Raw genomic sequence first — 16,010 nt, 5'->3', positions numbered from 1 at the left:
CACACACACACACACACACACACACACACACACACACACACAGAAGGAATGAAAGAAAAGTTGTGGGCTTGGCTATCCATAACCCTGACATTGCCGCAGTGGCATAGCCCTCTGAGACCCCACAGCCACAGTTTGCCTCTCTCTCTAACAAACACACACACACACACGCACACACACACACACACAAACACACATGTATTCCCATGCAGTCCACCATCCCTGCACCTTTATGTGTAACTAACTGTTTGATTGATTCATCAAACATCTGATTGCTGCTGCCTGCATGCAAACAAACAATTAAGCCAATAGAGAATTACACTTTAAATTTTATAAAGCAGCCATTGCAACATGTCCTGCTATCACACAGCCGGGCAAACTGTGATGTATCACAGGCCGTATATTCAGGGCATTTTATGACACACACAATACATCAGCCACCTCTTGTTTAATTCTAGGTGTAACAGCGTCATTTGGGAGCAGAATATACAGAGGGTTCCAACTGTGGGTCTAAAATATTTCCAGAGTATCACTCTCATCCACACACACACATTTACACACTGCTCTGGGTCTCTGGAGTGGGGCCCTAAAACATTTCCTCAGCCCTTTTTTATTTTCCTCTGCACTCTATTAATCTAGCCAGCAGATAGTTACCCCACTGATTTACCTGCAGATAAATCTGATGCCATATGGATTGGATTAAGCGTTGGCATACAGTTCAGTTTATAGTGCTGGTTATGATGGAAGCCGAGGGCTCGGGGGCAGGGTTTGGATTAACACTCTAACTCTCTTTCACTTTTCTGTCACTCTGTCATTCTTTCTCCAGGCTCTCAGGACACCTTGTATCAGTGTTGCATTTACCCCTTGCACGTCGTTTGACCATGTTTTTAAAGTTATATCTGCAGAAATTGAAATAAAAATGCAGGAAAATAAAAAAATATGGTGCTTTTTTATGAAGGTCTATGGGCAGGAAATCTGTGTGCTTTGAGTAGCTGCACAAAATGTGATTGGCTCGTGGCATTCAAGGGGCGGGGCTTACTGATAAGTAAATTCTACATTGGTTAGTGGTTCAGAAAGAGCTAATTTTAAGTCACTGTATACATTTTTGCACTGTGCATTGGGGTGGCATAAGAAAAGGCAGGGTTTTCATATAAGGATGAATAAACAGCAATTTTCAGTTGAATATTCTAAGTGCAATTTGAATGCATAGTAGGAAACCTTTAAACCTTTAAAAATAAAGGCTATTATTACTATTAATAATAATAATACCTTTCATTTATTTATTTATTCTTATTATTATTACCTACAAGAGTACTGAAAAATGTATGAGGCTGCCATGACTGGCCCCTGGCCTCCTGTCATTTTGCTAAAGTGGCCTCCAAGCAAAGCAGGTTGAGTATTCCTGCTGTAAAAAAAAAAAAAAAAAAAAATCTGTGATGTAAGCTGTAATGGCTACAGGCTGCTCCAATGTCACATTACTGAATACACTGTGATGTGTTGAAATGAAGTTGAGTCAGTTAACAGTAGAGATTTCCTCTTCACTACTTTAGGGTGACCATGACACTTTTTCAAAGAGGCTAAGTAGACTTTGTTTGAATGCAAAGGCCCAATAACAGATTTTTTTTTTCCTTTTGGAGTGAGCTGTTGTTTGAAACTGTAAAATTTACGATCCAGACTTGAACAGACTAACAGACTTGTAAATTTCAAAAGTTTACTTCCTGGGTTTGCTGTGTCTATGTGAAATGCCAGGGAACATGTGAGACTGCTCTGAGCCAATTTGTGTGTGTTGTTAATCAGTTAGGGGCTGATGCGTTTAATTAATATCACACTCCCCTCTTGGAAATTCAGTTTAGGTTATTAACAATCTCCTCTTCATCAGCTGGGTTTTTGCTGACATTTCTGTTTTTACGCCTCTGTTAGCTAAACATCTATACCGCAAATACTTTAGACCATAAATCCTGGCTTGTACTGTACAGTAGATTTATTTTAAATTTTATTTTTAAAATCTGTACCTGTCAGTGTAAAGTGATACCACCAGGTGCCGTCTGTCCACCTGGTGGTATAATAACACTGCAACCAGTTCTGCCTGGCCATGTTTTTGACTGATGCCATCCAAGGATGTATCAGGCAGACGCAAAATGTGCCTTTTGGTGTTGTGATCGTATGCTGAAAGCACTGTTAAAGTGGCAATATTTGAAGAGTTTGGAATGAGAATGGGCTGGCATTTCACATTTCAACAGTTGATGAGTTAACAGTGGCCATTTGCAAACTCACTGTAGATCTTCTTCAGGATCGGGAAGATAAACCGGAATAAACAACCATCAGGCTGAGAGGAGAGACCATCACTGAGGGAGTGTTTTTGTAACCTAAAGATGTTTTGGCCAACAAAGTAATAACTTTTAGCTGTGGTGGTGATGCACAGCTTCCAGGCAAAATAAGGCATGCTTGTTGTTGGTAAAACATTAGTGTTATTAGATTTATGTCTTTGTTTTTTTTCTAGTGTTCTAGTCGAACAGTGAAGTACATGATTTTATGTACTTTTTGTAAACAAAGCCTTGTTGGATATGCTCACCTCCACCTGCTGGGCAGGTTTAGGGAGTATTTGGCTGTTGAGTGTCAGGTCAGATGCAAGGCATCAGTGTACAGGTAGGCACTGAAATTAAGGCTATTCAAGGAGGAGTACTCAGATTCTTGTCTGTCTTTTATGTGAGGACTACAGATGGAAATTAGTGCTACGCTAAATCTGGTGCAGCCATCTTTATATTCTACGAGAATATTCAATGTCTCTGCACACTGTCCTGCTAAATAAATAAATACAAATACAAATACAAATTCTCAACACAGCATGCACTGAGAAATGTATTGCTTCAACTGACTGCATTTACCATCATCAGAGATCTACTTAAAACATGGTGAAATTCTTCTTTAAGTAATCTCTGGTTTAATGCACCAACTGGTGAGAATGCTTCATGTCCCAGAACAAACACTCATGAAGTTGCCTGACCTACAGGTGCATGTATGGTGCATGCTAAATGCTCCAATTACTGCTTTGAAGGGCTCTCACCTTCAGAGAGGTGTGTGCGACCTTTCTGCTGTTTGTGACAATAATCCCTGATGTGAGTGTGGAGCAAGGCTGTTCAATGACTGCATTTTAAAACTGAGAACTGCAGATGGCCTAGACATTTTTGGCAGCCTACTCAAAACCTTTTTTAGCTTTAATGACAAATTTTAAACAAATGCAAATTAATGTTATAAAATATAGCCATATTTATCACTTTTTTGGCCACAAATCTGACCCCGGCACATTACAGAGTGTAGAAACAGAATAAAAAAGAGCTGTAAATGCAAATAACAGTAACCAAAAACACACTCTCTTTACTGGTATCTCCCTTTCTCTCTCCCCTTAACCGATGTCACTCTCTCTCTCTGTCACGCACACTCACACTCACAAACACACCTCAACTGCTGACATTCTCTATCAAGGTCAAGGAAAGAATTCAGGAAAAGTCATAGTTCATATTTTTTGACGCCAGATGTTTTAAGGAGAGAAAATGCTGAAAATGGAAACATTTGGTTTTTACTGAAGATATGATTGGCAGTTTCATCGCCTGCTCCAAACATCATGCCCAGTCAGTACTGCACATGTGTAACTCAACAGAGATGAGAAGGAAGTGAGATGACTCACTTGATGGCCAGACACTATCTATGTATATAGTTGACATATTTTGTCAAACCAGAATATCAGATTTATGTATCCTGGGCCACGCTGAGGTTGTTTCTGGGCCAGTTGTGGACCACAAGCTGCTAATAGAACAGGCTGCAACACAGTGGTGCAGTGGTTGGCACTGTCTCCACACAGTAGGAGATCCCCAGTTCAAACCTGGGTTGGAGATATTACTTAACAGAGTCCTTCTGTGCTTCATGCGCATGTGTTCCATCTAGCAGCTCTCTGAAGTGATGCCACCCGTGCGCGTCGCATGTGGACATGCCTGGTGCCTTCTAGCTGTCCGCTGGCATGTAATAACAAAGCCACCTATTCCTTCCAAGCGCGTTCTCAGCTGACACTGTCCAGCCATGTTCCAGGTAGACGCAGAAGGTGGCTTTTGACTTCACACTCGTACACTAAAAGCACTAACAGAGCGGATATGTTTGTCAAGTTCATCATGAGAATGTGCCAGGAATTGAGAGTCTGAATGGACTCATTTTGTTCTGAGAAATAAAGGAGTTGAATCTAGAGCAGATTCATGGTTAAGCTCAGTGTTTTGGTTTTTGGATGACATATAATATTGTGATTGTGGGTAGATCTATATCTGAGCATCATTTAAAGGATCAGTATCTACTGAAATAAGACTGATGAAGTGCCAATCCTTTCTGTGTTTTGTTTTGTCGACCTCACCTCTGATTCAGCCTTAGCGCGCTCATCAGTATTGTTTCCACCTGCAGCAGCTGTTTCAGTGAATAAAGCTCAGACAAACTAACTGTTCACTGCCAGCTTGGCACCAAACAGCAGACTAAACTAGTTAGTGGCTAGCGTGTGAACACATAAGAACATTTAGCAGCTAAAGACCCAAAAAGTTTTCTCAGGAGTTAGTGGGGACCAGAACTAAAGTCAGTATTAGAAAATGGTCATTTATCTGATGGAGAGGAATGAAGGTTGTGATATTGTAACCCTATAGTTTCATTAGCACAGGCTCTGCCCTCACTGGAATTTGAGTGTTTGGTCTGTCAGCGTTTTTTACATTTTTACAGTATATGTGCACACTTCAAGTGAACTCAGACCACCTACCAACACATGAAACGACAACAGTAAACAAAGCATAGAAACATGAGGGCTCTCCTCCAGTTTTCAATATGAAAATGAGAGGCTTCATAAGAGAACTGCAGTGCAAAATCTCTGTCAAAAGTACTTCAGAACACGTGATTAATGACTTCTCTCGTCCCTCAATGTAATTATGTTGGGCAAGTTACTGATACTATGTAATTAATTAGAATTACTAGTTACTTCTGTCAAAAAGTAATTCAATTATTTTTAAATTACTGCATAATGAAAGTAATTAATTACTAAGAAAAGTAATTCTGCATTACTTTCTGTTGATACTTCAATTAAATATGTGCATTATTTTAGTGTTGTTTTGGCACAGTTGGGACAAGACTGTCAAATTCTATATACACTGGCCACATTATCACTATGATGAATGTTAGTAGTAGTTAATGTAGTGTGAAAGCGCTTTGAGGGGTCAGTAAGACCAGAAAAGCACTATACAAGTACAGTCCATTTACCATTTTGTGGAACAACAAAACACAATATTTAAAAAATATTTAAAAATTTATAAAACTTTTCACTTTTCAGGAATATTTATTGTAACCTTAGCATGCCCTTAAACTGAGCACCAGTACACTGTTTTGACAGTGTAAAATATTACATTGCCTGACAGATTCTCACAGTCATTTCTTACTGAAAAGTTTTTCCTTTGTTACATTCACAGAAATTCAAATCAATTGAACTCCATTCATCTTCAATAACTGAGGACAGTATAAAAGTAAAATTTCTCTCAATTATGGAGTTGTGCAAGCTCCTGCAGAGCTGACAACACGGTCCTGTAAATGTTTTTAAATAAAATGACTTGTATCAGCAACTGAGGGATTCTGTCCACAGAGATGTTGTCAGAGGGGTTTTCTTTTGAAAGGGAAGGAGGGAAGTTTGAGTAAAACAGACATATTTTTATTTCCTCACCTCTGTGACAGAGGGGGCTTTTAAACTGCAATAAAAGTTGGTCTAGATTCAATATAAACATTAAAACACAACTTTCACTGTTTGTTTCTGCTGACAAACGCACACAGCACATGAAAAATCGGTGTGCCACCGTTTCTGTAGATGTGCTGCAGCCGAGACGCTCTTGACCAGCACTTAGACAGGCAGTGTGAATGCTCTAACTGACTCTAACTAACATGGGCACTGATATAAGAAAACAACACTTTCAGCGCCACGAGGAAAAGCGGTTACAGACAATGAATTAATGAATGTTTGGTGCTGCGCATATGGCAGCTGATGTGTGTGATGTGAAACGGGCCTAGTTATCTGCTCTTTTCACGGAGTAACAAGTAACAAACCTAGTTTTATTTAAATAATTGTTACGCTGTTACTGAATATCAGAAAGTAATAAATTACATTACTTGTTACTGCCAAAAGTAACATTGTTACTTAGTGATGGCATTACTTAGTAACGCATTACTCCAGACACCGGTAATTACACATATATCCACTGTCACATTGTCATATATATATATATATATATGTGTGTGTGTGTGTGTAGACAGAGAGAGAGAGAGAGAAAGATAGAGGCAGACATACATAGGCTATAGTTTGAACAGAGAGGGGTCTAAGGCCCCATCAGAGCTGATGTGGACAAGAAAGAGAATTAAGTCCTCTTTCAAATGGCTTGACAATGTGAACACTAGTCCACTTTTTTGGTACACTCATGAGTACCCACTCACACACTGAGAAAACAGAAATGCTCCCAGACAATCGAGATGCGCCTGCCTGAAAACGTACAAAACCTGTCAAACATCATTTTTCTCTTCAGTGACGGGGAATAGCTGTGGAACCATTACATTTTTAAAAAGAAAACTTTAATCAGTAACTTATCTGTTTTAAAAGTTGATCGTAGGTAAATGTTGTGGTATAACCTTCATTGCACTGCACACAAATGACAATAACAATCTATTACTGCAGCTTTAACATCACCATTTGTGACCCTGTGGTGTGATGGCTCTCCGTCGAGCAGACACACACAAACACACACTCACTCAGACATCCACAGGATGCAGCAAGCAGGCGACCTATCACTGCTCTCCCTGCAGCAGGGTTTTTAACCTGGGGTATGAGCAATGTCTGGTAGCTGAAAAACACAAGAAAATGTAAATGTAAACAGGTTCAGTTCAAGTGTGATTACACAGACGAGTACAGCTCTGTGTCAGTGCAGCTGCAGCAGTTTACCAGCTGCCACAGTTTCAGTCGAGATTCCTCTCATTTAGACAGAAAACACCCACTCAGTGATACCCAATTCCCTTTGTGGCTGTGAGGATTAAGTCGTTTGTTACTTTCAGAGAGCAGGCACTAAGTTATGATGTAGTATGCTTTATCCTTACATGTTCCTCCATGTGAGAAGAGGAGATGACTGACAGCAGTCTGAGAGTTTCTCCTCTGTAAATGTGTAACATGAAGGTGTGTTTCTGTTATTTTACCTATCCATACATTGCGACAAAGTGCACAGGCTTGTTATCAAAGGAAGACCAAATACATCTATTAAAAAAAACTTTAAAAAAAAATCCAATGGTAGCTGCTGAGGAAAACTAAATTACATTTGTGCTTTAAAATAAGAACAAATAAGAGCAGTGGAACTTTTACAAAGATCAATGAACAGGTTCTTTATTTATATCTTTATATTCTTTATTTGTATCATATTTTGAATGTGGAGTTGTGGAGTGACTGCACATCCTTTTATTAAAACTATATTTCCAGAGCCACAACCAAAAGCACTATGGAGGCTGAGCAGGGTGAAGCTGACTGTGGAGAGGCAGAGTATAATGAGGTGTTTCCAAGGATGCCATCATTTATTCACCATAGATGCATTAACTCTATTGCAGACCATGGCTGGATTAATCTGCTCGTAAACCCCGGGGTGATGTTTTTTTTTTTACCTGGGACCCTGCTGACCACCATCTCTACACAAACCCAGAGATGTAATGTGCTGTATCTCTTAGTTTTTAGTAATTTTAGTTAACACATATTTATGCGGGAATATATTTAATGTGAGCAGAATAAACACTGATCAGCCATAAAAGCCAAGCAAATAACACTGATCTCATTTCATTACAATCCAGTGTTCTCCTGGGAAACCTTAGGTCAAGGCATTCACGTGGATGCCACCCGATGCACTCTACCGACCCAAACACGGTTGCAGACCAAGTGTTCCCCCCTCCACCCCGGGCAACAGCACTTCCCAATGGCAGTTCCCTGCAGCAGACCAATGTGCCATGCCATAATTGGAAAACTGCTCAATACAGGCCTGAGGAATGTGACAAAGAGCTCAAGGCATGGACATGGCATCTAAATTACCCAAATCGCCGATAGAGCGGCGCCGCATATACAGAAGTTGTATCCTCGCCACAGCGGCCATGGGTTTAATTCCGGCCTCGACCCTTTGCTGCATGTCGCCCCCTCTCTCTCTCCCCCTTTCACTCTTAAACTCTCCTGTCCATTAAAGGCAATAAAAGCCCAAAAAATAATCTTAAAAAAACTTCCCTTCTTGTGATAACATTCCAATAAGCATGGCGATGGATGTTCAAAACATTGGCAGGTGTATTTCTATTGCAGCCGCCGCAGTAGCTATGGCCATATAGGTGTGTTATGCGAGCGATAATGGAAATCCAAGCTCCTTATACGTGGAACCGACCATGTATGAGCAATTTCTGGGAGGTGATTGTCTATGATTCCACAGAGGAATTGTGGATTCAAAACTTCCGGATAATCCATTCAACTTTCAAAGATTTATGCAATGCAATAACTTGTTGTGCCTGCTGCATCTTGTCTGGGGGAGCCAGTTCCAACTGACACTCTTTGTTATACATCATGTGAGTGATAAAAGCCAAAAAGTGTTTCCACTGCAGTTTGTTTGAAATTTAGGTGTTTCCATAAGATATATTTTATATTCGCAATTTCAGTTTCTGGGTTTATGGAAATCAGCCTTGTGATGCTCACACAGTGACACCTGTTAGCATACTCTGTTTGGTGTTGCTGATGCTTTGTTGGCTGTTTTGGACAAATAAAAAGACTTAAGTATATGAATAGAGAAATGTAACAGATGATTACTGTAAACCTCACAGGTAAGCAGGTTAACATTTGTGTTATGAAATGATGAAATAAGCAGTGCAAATACAAAATATGAATCCTGTCATTTTGGACATGACATGTGCATGTACTGTTTTTGGTATGATACCGTGAGCCCCACAGCTATTGGATGTTTGTGCTGTGTGGTGAAATGAGTGTGGTCAATTGTTGTGGGCATATACAGGTATATATACTAGGCTCCTTGTCATGTCAGAAGATGTAATGATATTTCCAGCTCAGTCCACTGCACATACACTGTGCACATGCTGTTTATCATGTCACTCTTGTTTCAGTGAAGCAGCGCCTACATGTTGCCTGTTTGCCATGCACAGTGGTTTGGTTTGGTTTTGTTTTGTGCATGTGTTCTGTGACTTTTATTTTCTGACCGACTGAGGCACCTCCTGATTAACAAATTTAGCTCTGTGTTTAGATAAGCCACAGCACTTGGTTACGGTCAGGGAAAGATTGTCATCATAGTTCAAATTCATAAAGAAACAAGCACTTCAGGGACTGAAAAATAATTTGCCAGTGAGCCTAATCCAGGCAGCAACTATGTGTCTTTCAAAACAAATAATGCAAAAGCGTTTAGTAGTATATGAATGCAATTTCTAGGAGACAGGGATGTATTACGTGCCTTATGCGTGGATATTTGGAAGATTCTGGTAACGCATTGTGGTATGTTAACTAATTTATTCTAACAATAGCTACATATGGCCACTATGTTATGTTTAAGGTATGATCAAGCCTGAAAAAAACACCAGACAAATCTGGTCTCAGACAAATCATGGATGCAGTGCAAAGGGAAAAAAACACCCTCAAATGGAGACCTAAAAGACAGCCTGCATTCATTAACATGGATAAACTTTCACCTTGACATGCATCAGAAACTGCACTACATGCTTCCAGGATCAAACATGAAAGGCACCTAAGGCCACAGAACAAGACAGGAGCAAGAGAGAGGCAGCCATGTTCCAGCAGGTGTGTGGAATACATCTAAACGGTACAGCCAGACTGAATACACACCACCAGATGCTGTAACGCCTCAGGCAACTCCCACAGCCCTGAGGAAGTGCAGCCACTACCTCTCCACATAAGGACAATATTCAAGTATGAGAAGAAAAATAATTGCTGTAAATTTAAGATATAGATTATTGATTGTTAAGCAAGGATTCTATAAGACTGAAAAAAGCAATGATATTAGAGCAGCCTGACAGGCCATGTGTGGGGTAAAAAAAACTCTGCAAAGCACTAGCCACTTTTTTTGTTTTTTAAATCAATACAAATAACATACACAACATATAACATACAGCACGGTCCACACTAAAGCTCCCTCTGGCCACCAAACCAGACTCGCCATTGGGATAATAGCTTATTCCCTCTAACAAGTACCATAACATATATATACATATCACTTTTGAGAAATCGTTTTCACCAGAATTCAACATGTCTCCATCCATATGACAAAACATGGGATGATCACACTACGACAATTTCAACTTGACATAAAATGGGCAAGTTATAAAGCATTATCATACTGTCACCACAACAACCACCATGTCCTGCACTAATTTAATTCAATTCAATTTAATAATTTGTCCCAATGGTGAATTTGTGTTGCAGCAAGTGTAAAAACATAGTAAAAACACATAAAGTACAAACAATATGACAAAGAAACATACAACAGTTGAAATGAATCTGAACACAAGGTGACTTTCACCTGTGCATTCAAGCTCCACAGGAGCAGATTAATAAGTGTCCATCATAACTCCATAGAGCTAATAATAATTCAGTAAGTGTTAAATATGATAACATCTGCTAATAACATAAACCATTTCCATTGTAGTATACAACACCATCAACATGACTATTGCAATAATGCAGCATCAGGACCGACACCATAAAGGCCGATGCTGAAACAAAGCTCACTAGTGCTATATGTACTGTTACTGCTACCCAATCATCTTCATCATCAGTACTACAAGTACAATATGTACTGTTACTGTCACCCAATCATCATCATCATCATCAGTTCTACAAGTACAATATGTACTATTACTGTTACCCAGTCATCATCATCATCATCATCATCATCATCATCATCATAATCAGTGCTACAAGTACAGTATGTACTGTAACTGTAACCTACTCATCACCATCATCATCATCATCATCATCATCATCATCATTGTCATCATCATTATCATCATCATCAGAGGTAATGGATAACAAAATCACTTACCTCCTTCTGCTATAATTGTTAAAACCATAAATGAAGACAAGAATGAATGAATTTTATACCTATTTTCTTTTAGCAACAAGTGTGGCGGAGGCCATACAGTAATAACTTGTAGGCAGAATTTGGGGATGGGCACAGTCAGAGTAAATGACTGATGCCTTTTTGAACACCTGCTTATTAAATAGGTCATTTTTATGACTAAACAGTACCCCCACTATCTTACTTGCCTATCTTAGCGAGGGCATCTCATCATCATCTTACATACCGACGTTAAGAGAATGAGACCACGTGATATGAGACCACTGTTATTTAACTCCATCATTTTTTAAGTCTTTGAATTCTCACATTTCTTGTTACATCTGGAACAATAAACATCAGAGGGTCAGGTTTTCTAAACTTACCAAGCCAAGGGAACTAGGTGGTCTGTCGTTACCCAATCTACAACTGTATTATTGGTCAGCTCAACTTAAAATAACTGCAAAATGGTTTATGAATAGTCAGAACTCTTTATGGATCAGTCTGGAGTCCTCAGCTTGTCATCCCAGGAAACTTACATTCCTTCCTTTCATCAACAATATAGATCAGATTAAATCCCTCGATGATAACATGAATATTTACAATACATTGCTGGCATGGAGGGACGTGAAAAAACATTTAAATATTCCTTTTGATATATCAGTTCGATCCCCTCTGGTGCTGAACCTTGATCTCCCAGTACAGCATAGGAGTATCGGTTTGATCGAGTGGTCTTCTAAGGGTCTGTCAGATTTTGCAGGCATGCTGGTTTCAGACGCTTTAAAATCATTTGAACAAATAAGATCTGATTACGATGTCTCTCACAAAGATTTTTTTAAAATATCTTCGAATTCGTCATTTTATAGATAGTCTTTTAAAAACTAACAAAATCTGTCTGAAACTATCAGAGCTGGAAGATGCTATTATAATGGGCAAATTTTGTAAAGGCATGATTTCAAAGTTTTATGACCTATTGCAGTATTCAGATACCTCTGCTTATGACCCTTTAAAGCCACTGTGGGAACGCGATCTGGGGGTCATTTAATCGGATGGAGTGGACAAAGATTTGCAATGGGATTTTTCCTAAATGCACCTCAATTTCTATACATGAGCAAAACTTTAAATTTTTCCACAGGATTTATTTCACACCTGTCCGCCTCCAGAAGATGTTCCCCAACATCTCAGATCTCTGTTATAAATGTAAAACTCATAAAGGTACATTTATTCACCTGTTCTGGTCATGTGACCGCATCCAAGTGTTCTGGAAAGGGGTTCATTCTGTGATTCAAGAGGTTATTGGCAAACAGTTTACACAGTCTCCCTCATTTTATCTGTTAAATTACTCTCCAGACAAACAATTTGATACTGATACCAGAGCTCTCTTAGTAATACTTTTATATCTAGCAAAAAAGTGTATTTTGCTACGCTGGTCTGCGCTGCAGATTCCTACTGTTAATATGTGGATTTCTCAGGTATCAGCTTTGCTTCCACTGGAGAAACTGACTTACGAACTTAACCATAAACTGGACAAATTTTGGAAACTCTGGAAACCCTTGCATACTTTTTTACAGAGACTCTGACCTGTCCACTAACAAATATTAATATCTGATCTTACCCTGTCATGACATTTATTCCCTGTACCACGTCTCTCCGTCTACGCCTTTCACTTGTTATTTTCGTTTTTGTTTTTTGTTTTGTGCTTTTTGTTTTGTTCCCCCCCCCTTTTTTTTTTTTTTTTTTTTTTTTAAATTGTGTATTTGTTTTGTTGCAGCACCTGTTGTTGGGGAGGGTATTTCTGTTTTATATGTTTATTTGTTGTACTTAAATGCAAAAATCCAATAAAAAGAAAATAAAAAAAAAAAAGAGAATGAGATGACAGATGTAATGAAAGCTCTGTAGAACAGTGTCAACAGGATCTTATCAATTTGGAATTTAATGTTGATGTAGTCTGGGAACCATCAAGATGGTGTTAGCATCTAAACTGCAAAAGTTAAATGCCTTCCGGATCACTTCGGCAAGCAGTTTAAGGTGCAGGACGGTACATGCTGTGTACCTAGAAAACGCATTGGCAGGACGGCGTCATGTTGAAATGCTGCCAGTAATGATGTAATATACAGGGTGGGCAAGAGGGGCAGTAAATGGTTTCAGCAAACCTTGGACTTTCATGTGTGAGTCTGGCGTTCACTCATCTAATTGTGATGGTTTTTTACTACTCCTCACCATATGCCTCTGTAGCTGTTATTAATAACTATGTTAGAATTTGGATATTGCACTCATTAAAGTAAAAAGGGGCACCACTCTCTATTTAGGAGAGAATTAAAATTTAAATTATTACAGTTTCAAATCATGTAATCACTTTAATCAATCTCACAATCTGTACTGTTTATACTGTAAACATTGATCTTGTTTCTCTCATGAAATAATGTCCACAGACAATGACTTGGCGATAAATGAGAATATTTTATTTGGGCTAATAAAATGATGAGTAAATAGAGGGAGTAGTATGACATATAAGGGACAGTGAACAAATGAAAGGGAACCTAAGTGAAGAATGTTCAATTGATGTAAATGATTAATTATGGATGATAGTGGGTGAAAATACGTGGTCTAAAGTGTGGATGCGCGCTGAACGGTGAATTAGAATTTAGAAATTTGGCATTAAAGCTTTGCTATACGACATCAACTCTGATCACTAGAAGATGTTATTTTGCCTACTTTTGCCGACTTGATTAGACTTCTCCAGGGAGGTCCAGGTCATCGCTTCACTCCAGGGGAGAGCTGCGGCGCGACGAGGTGGTCAACTCTGTGGTCAAAGAGAAGATGAGAGCCACCTTCGAATAAAGACAGAAACTGGTTCATGACCAGGATGCAGCATCCTCAGTCTTGGATGTGTTCCCTTGTTTCTGTGACATATCTGGATCGGTAAGGATATCCATAGATTATTTGATAGCAAAATAAATATTTGAAAGCTAAATCCACCTGTGTATGGATATTTTGTCTTGGTTTTAAGATTGACCAGGATTTTTCCATGATGTTTGGGGCTGAAGTATCTGGAAAGTTCCTTGCAAAATGGCCTTCATATTTAAAGCCCAAAGTCATTGCAGAAAGCCATAATCTTCCCTCCAGCCTTTATGTTAAGGAGCTGCGGGCATCTTTTGACCCTGAGATGGACAATGACTCCAGTAAATATAGACAGTTTACCTGTATCTAAATTATACCCAGTTGCTTGTTTTTATAATTCCAATATGCAGCAGTAAAATAAATATAAATTAGCAGTACTCAAATATGGTAATTTGAATATTGACTGCAAAATTACTAAGAAATATAATTTTTGTCTCCTAGGCTGGGATAGTGATATATCAGCTCTCTTGTTGCTGTTGTACCTCCTGCCCCCTATATCAAGAGGCCATAAGAAAACAGCCAAGATTAGCTCAGCACAGGCAGCCAACCATCCTCTAAGATTTGTTAAGTTGTGTACCATCATTTTTTTGTAGTACCAAAATCTGAATTATTGTGCTGTATGTAAAGTTGCAGTTGTATGTAAAGAAGTATGAGATATAGGTTGACATAGGACTAAGGAGGAATCTAATCATCTAGAATGTTAAGTTTACTGTATATATGAATTTGTGACATTCTAACTACAGCAAGGAGTCAGCCTCACTACATTCCTGGAGAAAGTTGATGCTAGACAGCCCTTTCTCCTCTGCATCGGTGAGCAAAAGAAGAAAATCAAAAGGTTCTTCATTGTTTTGGACCAGAAGGCTCTCCCATGCAATGCTCTGACATCAGTTGCTATCTTTGATGGGCTATTCAAAGCTTACTATGTTTTCAGCCTCTTATGATGAAGATCTTTCCAGTTTTTACACTTTCATTCAAACCACAATCTACAACATCGATGTTGGAAATGCAAAGGAAACCCCACGAGTCAAGGAACTGAGAGTACGACTGCTGCGAGAGCACTAAAATGCCCCCATTGCACAAAGGTCAGAGCATGGACAAAAAAACAGTTCACTGAACATGTTCATATGTTTTGTTTGTAAAATGCACCACAAAAATTGTTAACTTCTTTGCCAACTTTTAAAGTTTTAACATGTTTTATATCCAGCCAAAAATTTACAGTAATTTACAAATAAGTGTGGAGAGCAAGGATGTCTTTCAACATTTTGTACATATAATGGTTTCAAAAAGCACCTTATCACTGTACATAGTTATTCCCGTGAAGAACAGGTTGATACTAACCAGGAAGCAGACATGCAAAGACCCCTTTGAGGTTGAATTTCCAAGTGATTAGCCATCAACTTCTGCATGTATGTTGCAGGTTCCCCCTATTATGACACATAACTCACTTGATAGAATGTGCAGTTCTATTGTTGCACACCTACAAACTTCTGATCTTTCTGAAAGCATCGTCCAAACAATGGTTTGTTCAATGGAGGAAGTTGTCAATGATGTTCAAAGTCAAGCATGAGAAGCAGTTCTCCAAATGTTTTCCCCTGAAACTAAGAAGTCAGAACCTTATAAGAAAATTGAGCACAATTTGAATCAATTAGATAATCCTTTTTTCAACATTAAACACAGAGACAAAGAGACAAAAATATTATGATGAAAAAAGGGAAATGGTTGAGCCAAAGAATTTGTCCTTGGTGTGAGGTTGGATACACAGAAAGACAGAACTACTGGTGTCTATTGTCAGATTCCTGTTACAGACAAGTATATGTATGTACCAGTTTTAGATACACTAAAGTCTATTTTCAAAAACAGTGAGATAAGGAAGTGCTTCTTGCAAGAGAAACACGGTGAAACCGGGATATACAATGACATTAATGATGGGTCATATTTTCAAAACCACCCTCTGTTCTCACAACACAGGTA

At 38.9% G+C, this 16,010-nt stretch overlaps 1 pseudogene; it reads left to right on the top strand.

The window, feature by feature from the left end:
• The first annotated feature begins 13,958 nt into the window (after positions 1 to 13,958).
• Positions 13,959 to 15,101, top strand: LOC148189489 (uncharacterized; annotated as a pseudogene).
• Positions 15,102 to 16,010: the final 909 nt, after the last annotated feature.

This window comes from Plectropomus leopardus, chromosome 5 (genome assembly GCF_026936395.1).
Source record: "Plectropomus leopardus strain MGB_pleo_1.0 chromosome 5, ASM2693639v1, whole genome shotgun sequence".
In the NCBI taxonomy this organism is placed as follows: domain Eukaryota; kingdom Metazoa; phylum Chordata; class Actinopteri; order Perciformes; family Serranidae; genus Plectropomus; species Plectropomus leopardus.
The sequence above is the reverse complement of the archived record's forward strand: the minus strand, read 5'-3'. Positions and strand labels throughout refer to the sequence as shown.